This window comes from Heterocephalus glaber, unplaced genomic scaffold (genome assembly GCF_053883595.1).
Source record: "Heterocephalus glaber isolate CG9 unplaced genomic scaffold, H.glaber_assembly_v1.0 deba00001444, whole genome shotgun sequence".
Taxonomy (NCBI): Eukaryota; Metazoa; Chordata; class Mammalia; order Rodentia; family Bathyergidae; genus Heterocephalus; species Heterocephalus glaber.
This window is the reverse complement of record NW_028258297.1, coordinates 11,243,926-11,256,241: the sequence shown is the minus strand read 5'-3', so window position 1 is coordinate 11,256,241 and position 12,316 is coordinate 11,243,926. Positions and strand designations below refer to the sequence as shown.

Genomic DNA, 12,316 nt, shown 5'->3' with positions numbered 1-12,316 from the left:
TTTCATACTAGGGCTTGAACCCAGGGCCTTTACACTAAGCTACATCTCCAATCCTTTTTTATTTTTCATTTTGAGACAGGTCTCAAAAATGTCTCTAAATTGTCCAGGCCTCGAACTTGCGATCCTCCTGCCTCAGCCTCCGAGAATGCTGGAATTACAGGCGCACCTCTCCGCTCAACTTTTTGTTTCAATAGGGCCTCATGACTCACAGTCTGGGCATAAAAGGTTTTACAATGAAAATCTCCCTACCACTCCTATCTTCCCTGCCCAGGGGAATTTGCCCTTTCCCAGAAATAACCAAGTCGATGTGCAATGTGCCCTGCTCTAGCCAGTCACAATTACCAGGCGGCTGCAAAGGCGCAGCGGCTGGGGCTTGGGTGTAGGCGACTCACGCCTCTGCCTGGAGACTCGAAGATCCGGCCTCACTCACAGCCGCCTAGTAGCAAGGCCACCTTTGCCCAAGGCCGGAAGTCTTAGGCGCTCCACCCTCCAACAGGTAAATTTGGTTGAGCCGGCCCACTTCTTTCCCTTGAGCCAATCGAGCACGTGTATGCAAATTGACCCGATTCCCCGCCCCCTACAACAACCAATGGTTGCGGCGGCTCAGCAGGTCCGCCAGGTTCCCATTCTAAGTAAACCAGCCGAGGTCTGCAATGTTTTTGCCTTGGAAAAAGAACTTTGAAATTGCCGGAGCGGTAGAAACAGAGATGACCGTCAACAGATTTTGAAATGAGCCTCCGGACACCGAAATCACAGAGACTGAGGCTTGGCAGATAGCCGGAGGCCATTTCTCCTGACTTCTAGCCCGACCTCCTCCCTCTGAATTATTTCCACCAGGCGCCAGGCGCTGGAGGGGCCTTTTGGTGAAAACTGAAAAATCGCTACACCTGCAGACTCCAGCTGACCAGAGCAAAGGGCGCGACTTCATCAGGAGGAGGGCCGAGGTCTGGCTAGTGGGTGTGGGCAAAGCTCCTTGGAGGAGAGCCAGGCAGGTTCCAGTTCTGCTTCTACCAAGTTTCTGCACCTGGAAAATGGGAATATTAACTACCCTACCAGCTCTGATTTGAAGACCGCGGAGCTAGTCAAATGGAAACCGCCAGGGGAGCCCACCCTTGCAGACTATCTGTGCTGGGGGTGTGTCTCAGTGCTTGCCTGGCACATGCAGAGTTCTAGGTTAAATCTCCAGCACCAAAAACACACACACCCCTCTTAGAGATTAGGCAAACCAGGATTCAAATGCTGGTTTTTCCAGTTGCTCATGGTATGATCTCAAGTAAATCATTTCATCCTCTGACTCTTACTTTCTTTAATGCTAAAGAATTACACGCACTATTAGGATTAAATGAGAGTTAGGGTTTATAATGCCCTCGGCACAGGGCCAGGCCACATGTGATAGCTGGGACCTAGGGGACTCTTGGAACCTTGTCTCATCATCTGTCTTCTAGGTACAATAATGCTTAGCAAGTTGTCATGAGTCTTAGATGAGTTGTGATATGTATTTGTAAACAGAAAAACATTATACCAATGTTAATTAGTTATACAGTGACGCAGCCGGCACACTGGAAAAAGCATGACATTGGTCTTGGCTCTACCTTTTATTTGCTGTGTGACCTTGGACAAGTTATTTCACTCGTTAAAGGGTAACTCTCCTCTCCTGTAATACACCATCTATACAGGGCCAATGTAGGAATTGGTAAGATGGTACACGGAAAGTGTGTATGTCCGGTACACAATAGACTTTAATGAACTATTATTATTAGAAAAATGTCTTTAAATTGCCCTGGATTCTGTTTCCTTGTAATTCCTACCCATTAATGTTAAGATTTTATTTCCATTCACATTTTGAAGATGGTATAATGAAGGTAAACCTCCATCCAGTGTTCATTAACTAGAAATTATTATTATTATTATTATTATTGGTACCAGGGATCAAACTCGGGACCTTGCACTTGCAAGGCAGGCACCGGAACCACTGAGCTAAATCCCTGGCCCCATTAACTAGAAATTATTGAGCACCTACTGTGTGGCAAACACTATGCCCAACAGGCTAGGAGGATACTTTTTTTTGAAAAGAAAAAGAGAAAAAAGGTTTTAATCATTGTAGCTTTATAATATATTTTAATATTAGAGATGAAATGTCCCTTCTCTATTAATTTTTTTTCTCTCAGAATTTTCTTTCTGGCAAATAAACTTCAGAATCATTTTGTCAATCATTTTGGAATGTAAGGGAAAATACATGCCAGAAATTAACCATAAAGATTGGTATTAGTTGGCCGGGGATTTAGCTCAGTGGTTCCGCTGCCTGCCTTGCAAACACAAGGACCCAAGTTCCATCCCTGGTACCAAAAAAAAACAACAAAAAAAAGATTGGTATTAGTAAAATATACAGAGTTTTGCCAAATTGATGAGAAAAAAAAAAGTCCCAATTTTTAAAACAGGTTACAGAGGGGCTGGAGGAGTAGCTCAGTGGTAAAATGTTTGTTTCACATATGCAAGGCCCTGGGTTCGAACTCCAGTGTCAAAGGTGGTGTTTAAGAAAAAGAACAAACAATTCACATTTTAATCAAAGTGAATTACAATTATTATTTTCATAACTTGGGTAACCTGGGGAATTTGCAAGTCCTCAGAATCTTGTGCAAACTAAAATGTGGATTTTTGTGGCTATTGTTCATGTCCTGCCCAAAGGAATATCCTGATATCCTGAGTACTGAGACTCACAGCAAAACTTTATGGACATTGTATAAAATTTCCAAATATAAATGTGTGTATATGCAGGGGTAAGGAGATATATATATATCCCTATATATATATCGGGGATCAACAAACTTGTCAAATCCAACCCATTATCGGTTTTTTGTGTGGCCCATGAGCCCAGAATGGTTTTCACAGTTTTGTTTTGTTTTGTTTTGTTTTTCACAGTTTTTTTAAGACATGGTTTCGCTCTGTTGCCCAGACTGATCTCAAACTCCCGGGCTTATGTGATTTTCCTGTCTCAGCTTCCCAAGTAGCTGAAACTATAGGCACAAAGTATCATAGTCACCTTTTACATTTTTAAGCAGCTGGAAAAAATCAAAAGGAGATAAAGGAGATAGATATGATATAGAAGTCAGATGTCAGTGTCTGTGTGTCAGGTTTCACTGGGTCACAGCCAGGCTTCTGAGTTTACACATTGCCTTTGAAGCTACAAAGGCAAAAATAAGCAGTTGTAACAAAGACATGGACCCAAAAGTCTAAAATGCTGACTTGCTGGCCCTTCTAGAAAAGCTTACCAGCCCCTGGCATAGAGATCTCTGGTGAGACAGAAGAAACTTGCAAGGAAATGTTGACTCTGGGAGGGGAAACAAGGCACAGGGGGCCCAGGAGAGGGGAGGGAGGATGACTCGCTTCTCACGTCCTTCTGTACCTTCTGGATTTTTGTTTTGAGAATGTATCATTTTTCAGGTACATAATTTAAATTTAAAATGTAAATACAAATTATATAAATTATAGTAAACTAATATATGATGGCATTTTACATTTTAAAATGGGTTGGAGCTTTGCCTGGGGGAAGGGAGGGCACATATAGCATATAATCTGTTGTCTACCCTGGCCGGAATTTACCATGGAAAGCTGGAGTCCTTTTTTTTCTCTAAGATCAACAGGGAAGAATTCCAAACCCCAACAAAGGTCACCACTGAATGGAGGTGTAAACATCCACTGGGATAAACATTCTCAGAGCTACTCTGCAGTCACGGTCTATGGAAGGAAATGACCTCGGTTTGGAAATGGTGGGGATGGATTTCCCTTAGCATCAGCGCTATTCAGGGACTCAGGGTGAGTCACCCCTCCACATTGGGCTTGCCATGCCACCCAACTGGGACGAACACCTCACCAGGGAGCCATAGCGCTCCGCTTATCCTGATGCCTCACATGGGAATCCACCACCCCAGCCAGCCAGCCAAGGCTTCTCCAGCCACCCTGGGATGCCCCTGGCCTTGGACAACCCTCTGTTGCTCCTGTCAGGGCCAAGCGGAGCCTGACAACCTCCACTCCACACTGTTCGCTGGACGAGGGTTGAGGGGAATGCTGAGGCCAAGGTCAAGACCACTTTCTGTCCTGTAGCTGTCACACCTGTCCTGTGTGTGTCAGTGCGACCGGGCTGTGTGTGACCAGGCTGTGCACTGAGTACTCATCAAGGCAGGGGAGAGAGACTGGGGTGTGGGGTCCTGGGAGTGACACATGTCACTTTCACCCACATCTCATTGGCTGGGACTCATCTGACCCCCGCCCAAGGGAAAGGGTAGGGGCAGAATATTGGGGGAACACGTTGTGCCTGCCGTAATCTCTCTGCCCAGCCTGCTGGCCAGCATTAACTAACTCTAAAATCAGAGGACATGAGAACGGAGGAACCTCGGAGTCATCTCGTCCAGTGAATGCCAAAAGTAAAACAGATTGGAAATCCTCTGAGAGGGAGAACGCTGAAAGTACAGAGCCCTTGGTCCTACCCCACTCCTACTGAAGAATATCTAGTATGAGAGCAGGGAATCTACATTTTTGAAAGCTCACCAGGGAATTCTAGAAGCTGTCAAGTTTGGGACCTATTTTTTTTTTTTTTTTTTTGGTACCAGGGATTGAACTTGGGTCCTTGAGCTTGCGCAGCAGGCGGCAAAACCACTAAGCTAAATCCCCAGCCCTGGGACCTATTTTTTATAGATGAGGAAACTGAGGCTCAGAAAGGGAGAGTAACTTTGTCAGGGCCACAGGGAATGAATAATAGAGCTTGGAGCAAACTCCCGTGTGTGTGTGTGTGTGTGTGTGTGTGTGTGTGTGTGTGTATGTGTGTGGTGCTGGGGATTGAACCTAGAACCTTCGCACTGAGCTACATCCTCAGCCCTTTTTATTCTTTGAGACAGGGTCTTACTAATTTGCTGGGCTCAAACATTTGATCATCCTGCTGCAGCCTCCTGGAATGCTAGGATTACAGATGTGTGTGTGCCACCACACCCAGCTAACCAGGGCTCTTAACACCTGTCATTATCAACTGTGTCTATGCCTGCCCAGGCTCATCCTGTCTCCATATAACTGCACAGCAGTGTCCTGTGGGGAGCTGTTGTAAAGCAGCATTGTCTTAGTTACTTTTCTCTCATTACTGAGACAAAATACCCAATACCCAAAGTTAAAGGGAGAAAGCTTTATTTAGCACACAGTTTGTAGAGGTTTCAGTCCACAGTTTGCTGGCTCCAGAGCAGAGTGGCACATGGCAGAGGGGCATCAAGGAGGAGAAACAGTTCGTTGCACACAAAAGCAACAAAAGACCCTAACAGCGTCTTTCAGTGCTGCCCCTTTTAGCTTAGCCAGACTACTTGGAGCGGTAGCACTATATCTTTAATCCTAGTGCCCTTGAGCCTAGCCTTGCACCATGAATCAATCCCAGCATCACTCACTGTAGATCCAGCCACCTCTGAAAAAGCCCCAGCTATGACCATGTCAGGCTCTGGGGGACATCTAAAGACAAGCCATAACAAGCATCTTAGACATTCGGGGTCTCACTGGATCGCCTCCTTGGGAAGAAATCCATAATCATCCTGGAGTAATGAGGAAACTGAGGCTCAGGGAGGTGAGCACATTTGCTGAGAGCACCAAGGAGGCAACAGAGCTAAGGCCTAGCCAGGCACTCCAACCCTCAGCAGGGTGCTGGGTGTTCTGCTGGCCACTTTCACAGGGCTCTGCTCAGCACATGTTGAGTGCCTGCCATGTGTGGGGCATAGCTATAAGCACTGTGAGTGTTTGGGTGAATCATCCTACCTAAGGTCCTGGGTGTGTGTGATGACCAGGGCTTAGGGTTGAGCAAATAAAGCACAGAGGCAATGGAGGATTGCCTAATGTGCAGGGCCAGGCACCATCAAGGCCAGGTTCTGGCCTCCAAGCCTCCGTGGCAGAACATCTAAATATGCACATTCCTAGCTGCATCCGGTCAAGGCAGAGGGGAGTCCTGTGCTTCGGCTCATCTGGACTAGTGCGGCTGATTAGAAACCAATTTCTGTGAGTGTGTGTGTAGGGTGGAGGGTGGACAGGAGCTCCTTTTCTGATCACACCCTCTGTCCGCAGATCGCTCCCGCTGAATGGCCCACATTGCCTGAACTTCGGGCTTCTGCTCCGAGGCAAGAAGTATGGCATTAGGGTGGCTTCAGAATTTCTGAGTATGTATCCCAAAACATTGGAAGTAGAAACTCAAGAGAGATGTGTACACCTGTGTTCACGTTCACAACAGCCAAAAATGTGGAGGGAAGCCCATTGTTCATGGATGGATGAATGGATAAACAAAATGTGGTCCTGCTATACAATGGGTGTTATTCAAGCCTGTTTTAACACATGTTACAACATGGATGAACCTTGAGGACATTTCGCCAAGTGAAATAAGCCAGTCACAAAAGTACAAATATATTATGATGTCACTTTTACGAAGCACTTCGAGTTGCCAAATTCATAGGGACAGAAAATAAAATGCCGGTTTGCTGGGGCTGGGAGGAAGAAAGGTGATTTATTGTCCAGTGGATACAGAGTTTCTACTTTTCTGGAGCGGGATGATAGGGAGGGAGGGTTGCTCAACAGTGTGAATGTACCAATGTCACAGCACGGGTATAAATGTCCCGGAGATGTTCAAGAGATGGGCGTGGTGGTGCGTGTCTTGGCCTCAGCACTGTGGAGTTGAGAAAGGAGGACTGCAAGTGAAAGGCCAGCCTGGGCTCGACCCTGTCTCAAAATAAAAAGGGGTGGGGATGTAGCTGTGTGGAGCAGCAATCTTGGTTCAATCCCTAGCACCACACAAAAAAGATTAAAATAAAAAATTTGATGTATATTTTACCATAATTACTTAAAAAAAAAAAAAGAATGGTGCTTGGAGACTAACTATTCTCAAGTCCCAGCTCCACCACTCATGGGCTTTATGGACTTGATTAAGTTGCTTTCCCTTTCCCTGCTTCATATCCTCACTTAAACAATGAGGTTAATAACAGCACCTACCTCAACAGAACTGCGAGGTTGAAACAACTTCATACAGACAAGGGCTCAGCACGCAGTAAGCTCTTCCCAGGACAGCTAGCACTGAGTACCTCCACGCCAGTCCCTGTGGAGCAAGACTAGGTGGGGGGAGGGTGACAATGATTCTCGCTTCTCCAGGTTCTCAGTCTCTCTCCTCAAGTTCCACCAAGCTGAAGGCCCTGGGTGTTCTGTGCTTCAAGACTCAGAGTAGGGTAGGAGAAAGGACAGAAACCCAGCCAGCCAAGGTTTTTAATCCAGCACCCCCACATGCTGCTGTGCAACTTGGAGCCAGTTCGTTTACCCCTCTGCAGGTAATTTCTGCCTATTTCCCAGATAGAAATGAAAATTAAGAGAGAGAGCATAGAAAGGCACTCGGTGCATCTCTGTCCCTCTCCTCCCACTAACCTATGGCTGGCTTAGTGCCCCAGGCTGCTGCTGGCTGGTGATGGACCAGAGAATGCTGTCTCCAATGACTGCTGTTTCTATGCATGTGACCAGGATGAATCTCCTTAACAAGAAGCTGCCAGACTCCCGTGTTTGCAGAAGAGCCTTTGCCCTCCTTCCAGGGCTGCACTGGGGGTCAGGGAGATGTCTGGAGGGATAAAGAGGAAGCAAAAATAAAACCCAAAGGGTGTTTACTCAGAGATGAAAGTCATTGCTACACACCAACCGCAGGCTTGTACAGAAACCACATGTATGTGGATGTTCGGCACCAGCAGGAAAAGGCTCCTGAGGCAGAGGGGAGGCAGGACCAGGACCCTGCCAGGGGAGCCCCCATGGGTCCCTCCCTGGTGCCGTGGTTGTTCGAGGCCGTGAGTCAGTGATCTCTCCCACCCAACCTCGGACAGCCTGAGCCTCAGCCCACTGGCTCTTCCTGCCCTGCTCCTCTGCCCAAGCACAATACCTTCATCAACTCCGGCTCATCCTCTCCATTGCTGTGGCACTGTCTGGACTGGGGACACTACTGACTCCATCCACCTCCCCTCCCTCCACCTCCCTCACTACTGCTCTACTGTCTCTTGCAGTGATCTGTGTGGCTGCTTATCTCCACTGAGCCACAAGGACTTAAGCTCAGTAGGTGTCATAGTGAAGGACATGGACTTTGGGACCATGCTGTCATGCTTGAATCCCAGCCTCCAGTGGTGTGGCTATGAGTAAAGTCGAGAATCTTCTATGCCTCCAGTTCGTGCTCTCCCACTCTGTGACATGGGACAGTAATAGCTGCATCTGCCCCGCAGGGGCTGTGCCTGTGGCTGGGTGCATCTGCTCCAGGTATGCGTTCTGAGGCTGGGGACATGACCTCAGGATGGTCTGGGACCCATTTGGTCACCCGACCTCCATTAGCCCCTACTCTAACTGCCCTGTGTATCACAGTGGTATTTTGGGTCCCCTGGAAATAATGTCAGTTTGGAGCCAGAAGAGTCTAGAGATCCCTTAGGGAAAGGGTGGGAGAAAGGTGAACAGCAGACTTTTTTTAGGGCAATGAGGATCCCTCAAGAGAAAGCAGCACCCTTGCATCCAAGACATCTGGTCTGGGGCTGAGGATGTAGCTCGTAGTAGAACGCTTGCCTAGCATGCATAAGTGCCTGTTCTAGCCCCAGAACCACTAAAAAAGGAGAAAAGGAGAGAAAAGAAAAGAATAACAATTTTCTGGTGTATAAACTACATCAAGTTTAGGCATTGACTGAGGGGCTGTGTCTGTTTTGGTGATTCAAGTTAGACTGTTCATTCAACCTAGGCTTCTAGTTAAATAGACCAAGTCAGAATTTAGCAGAGTGCTCATCTACTTCTTTTCTAGGGACACCGTGACCACCTAGCCAATGTTATATGTCTCTGCAAGATTAAATGGATTTAAGTGGGCTGAGATGTGTAATAGGACCACACTTTAAGCTCCTCAGATGTCCTTTATCATGATCAGTCCCCTGGTGCCTGAGTGCAAGTGGGTTACAAAATAGATGTGTGAATGGGCTCCTGGTCTGGCTGCAGCTGGGGTCTCCTCTGGAGACATCATCTGTCTGTGATTCAGACAAGTCTGCATGCTGCGGCATCCAACATGGGCCCATCTACATGGGGAAAAGGCACTTCTGGGAAATGTCTCAGCAGAAGATAAAAGAGAGTCCAAACATAGAAGGTTGGTTTGGAGCCATTGGGCAAAGGCCAGAGGGAGATCTGGGATTTAAGAACACAGAGCCTGGAGTAACCCTTGGACTGTCTCAACAAGGCTTAGTTACTTGTTTGTGAGTACTGTACAGTTACTTGCTTTTACTTAACTTCCGAGGACCTTCAGATGCGTGGAGTTGAGTCAACGTAACTTTCGTGGTGTAGCACATCTGATGATCTTGGCAGTTTATGCAGGAGCCCTTTCCTGTTTATTCCATCTTCCTTCTTCTCTGATCCCCACTCCAGTCACCTTCTCCTCCCCGAAAAAGTGTGGATCGTCAACATTTTCTTTTATGGATTTCTTGCATGTGCTTTGTTTTCCAAACACTAACTCTTGTCCGACCATTATATTCCCCTCAACCTACTCTCATGGCTGTGAGTTTACCTGGTTGCTTGTTTGTTGCTGCAACCCCAAGTCCCCTGACATAAGTCCTCTCCACTGACATGCCCTGGCTGCTGTCCCTGCCCATCTCTCAGGATTTCCGCATACTCCTCTGGGTTGGTCGCCAGAAGAGGGATTTGGGGGCCACAAGTCATGCCCATGCTCAGTTCTATGACATACCAGCCAGTTACTTTCCAGAATGGCTGGGCCAATTCCCATGTCCACAGTAGTGCTTGAGGTCACTCATTTCCCTACATTGTCACCAGCACTTGAGAGTACTATTCATCTAATTTGTGATGGGTGTGAAGTTGTATCCTGCAGTGGCTGGTTTATCTCTGTCTTCCCTCCAGGATTGTAAGTCTTTGGGGTCAACAGGCCCATGCAGAAGGCACAGCTGTGTCCCATGTCCTGCTCAGTCCCTCTGTGTGGACTCTGTGCTTTGACTCAACCTTGGAATGCATGGATTGCTCACCTCATAGTCCTTCCGAGCTTGGGCTGGACTCTGGGGCGGGGGGCGGGGGACAGAGATGCAATCAGGAGTTAGCAAACATAGGAAAAGCAGCTCTACTAATGTCTCAGAAAGCCACAGGCCAAGTGGAAATTCCCTAGCAATTCCCAGGAGTCACCAGAGGGAATGTGAAAGGGTGAACATTCCCACAGAGCAGAAGAAAAGCCATTTGGTTGCCAAGATTGGTGCCTGTCTTCGTTGCTTTTCGCTCATTGCTGAGACAAAACTACCCAACACCCAAAGTTAAAGGGGGAAAGGGTTATTTGGCTTACAGTTCATAGAGGTTTCAGTCCGTAATCAGCTGGCTCCAAGGCAGGGTGGCAGAGGGGCAACAGTTCTTTCTGCCCCTTTCATTTTATTCAGACCACTTAGGGTGGGTGGTACTCACACCCTCAACCCTAGTGCCCTCAAGCCTAGCCCCACTATGAATCAGTCCTATGATCTAGATTCAGTCACCTTTGAAAAAGCATGAAGCTTTGGGGAGACATCCAAACACAGGCCATAATAGGGTCTGTGTTCATTTAGAAAGCATGGGCTCTGCTTAGGGAGGCTCTGGCAGGAGCCACCAGGCAGAGTCCCCCAGGCAGGCTTGACTCTCAAGGGGGACCAGCGTAGCCAGCCCTGGGTGGTTGGCCTGACCAGATCTTTCTTGTGTATTGTTAATATGACTTAAAATGTGGGCCAAGACAGAAGCCACACACCTCTGAACTATTCCAACCAAGTCTCCCCATGGGCTTCAACAGAACCACTGATTCTCAAGGGCCTGGGAGATGCTTTTCTGTTCAAAGCCTGTTTCCTCATCTGTAAAGTGGAAACAATAATAGCACCTCTCTCATGAGACCTGAACTAATGTATGGAAAATTCTTAGGATGTCACCCAGCATGTAGGAAGCCCTCAGTGTATCCTGGCTTTGAAAGACCCAGGCTTAGTTCGGAGGAGAGCCAGGAGTCTGGTACAGGCAGACAGCCTGGCTTTCCTTGGCCAGGAAAGCCTGTCACTCTTTCTGTGGTCTCATGTCTCTGGCTCCCATAGAATCCTCTGGGGACTTAGTTACCTGCATACATTCATTCAGTCAGTCAACAAACTGAACACGGAGGGCCCAGTGACAAACTAGACCCATTCCCTGCCCCTCAAGGGGCCTGAGGCTCATGAGAGACACAGACCCTGAGCAGAGCGATGGGGCTGTGATGTGGAAAAACACCAATAACCCAGGAAATAGAGGAGGCCACCAACTCCATACACTGTCTCCTCTACTTACCTGTCATCTTGGTTTCAGCCTCACCTTCCTCATCTGGAAAATGAGACTCACAGAGTCGTTTTCAGATTCAATGAACAAATGGATTGGTGGGCGAGTTTTGTAGACCTCTGAGTACATCTAGGCAGATGATTAAGAAAAACAGAGACTTGGCCCAGGGATTTAGCTCAGTGGTTTTGCCGCCTGCTGCTCGATCCCTAGTACCAAAAAAAGGAAAAAGAAAAAAAAAGAAAAACAGAGACTTTCCTACAGGGCAATGCTAATGGTTAAAGGGCTCTGCCTCCCTGGGCAATTTCAAGTTCTACGGTTTTAGGAAGCTTTAAAGTAAAGGAATGATGCTCTTAATGGCACCTGTGCTGGGCAGGTGCAGGGGTGGGGCCCTTTGGGAGGTGAAGATGGAGTTGACTGTGGTTGCTCATCCTGTTCTCTGGACTATTAGAGAGAGGAGGGTTGAGAGCAGGAGCTAATGGCTGAGCCAGGCCCTAAGTTCATCTCCTAGCAACCCCCCCCACCAAGAAGCCAATGGAACCCAACACCACCTTCTCCCCAGCTGACCTCATAGGGATCCAGAGGTCAAGGAGCTGGGGCATGGGGGACACAATGCTCAATGTATCAGCCGAAGGACTCTGTCAAGGACAGACAAGGCTGCTTTACCAGGGCAGATGTGTGTACCTTCCCCATGTCACACCCTGGGTGGGTGCTTCAGGGCTGCGTGCAGACCCACAGTGCTGGGCTCCCAGGATCCTTTTGTTTTGTTGCTCAGCCAGGCCAAGAGGATTGCCTTACTCATGTGCTTATAAGCCATAGAGTGGCAATCCACTTGCATTCCAGGCAAAGGGAAGAGCCAAAAAGAGAGAGGGCTGGCACACTGCTTTTCTATCAAGGGCATTTGGTAGCCAGCCTCCAAGATTGCTCCTACTGGTCCTTGACTCTTGGTCTTCCTACCTGTATTAGTCAGCTTTCCCATTGTTGGACACAATATGAGATGCTC

The 12,316-nt window shown here is 47.8% G+C and overlaps 1 long non-coding RNA gene across 1 annotated transcript; it reads right to left on the bottom strand.

The window, feature by feature from the left end:
* Positions 1-5,830: 5,830 nt before the first annotated feature.
* On the bottom strand, positions 5,831-11,913 carry LOC110349395 (uncharacterized). Its single transcript, XR_015452313.1, has 3 exons — positions 11,329-11,913; positions 7,003-10,064; positions 5,831-6,732 (listed from the first exon to the last, which is right to left on the bottom strand). It is a non-coding gene; the product is annotated as an uncharacterized LOC110349395 (long non-coding RNA).
* Between the last annotated feature and the right edge of the window lie 403 nt (positions 11,914-12,316).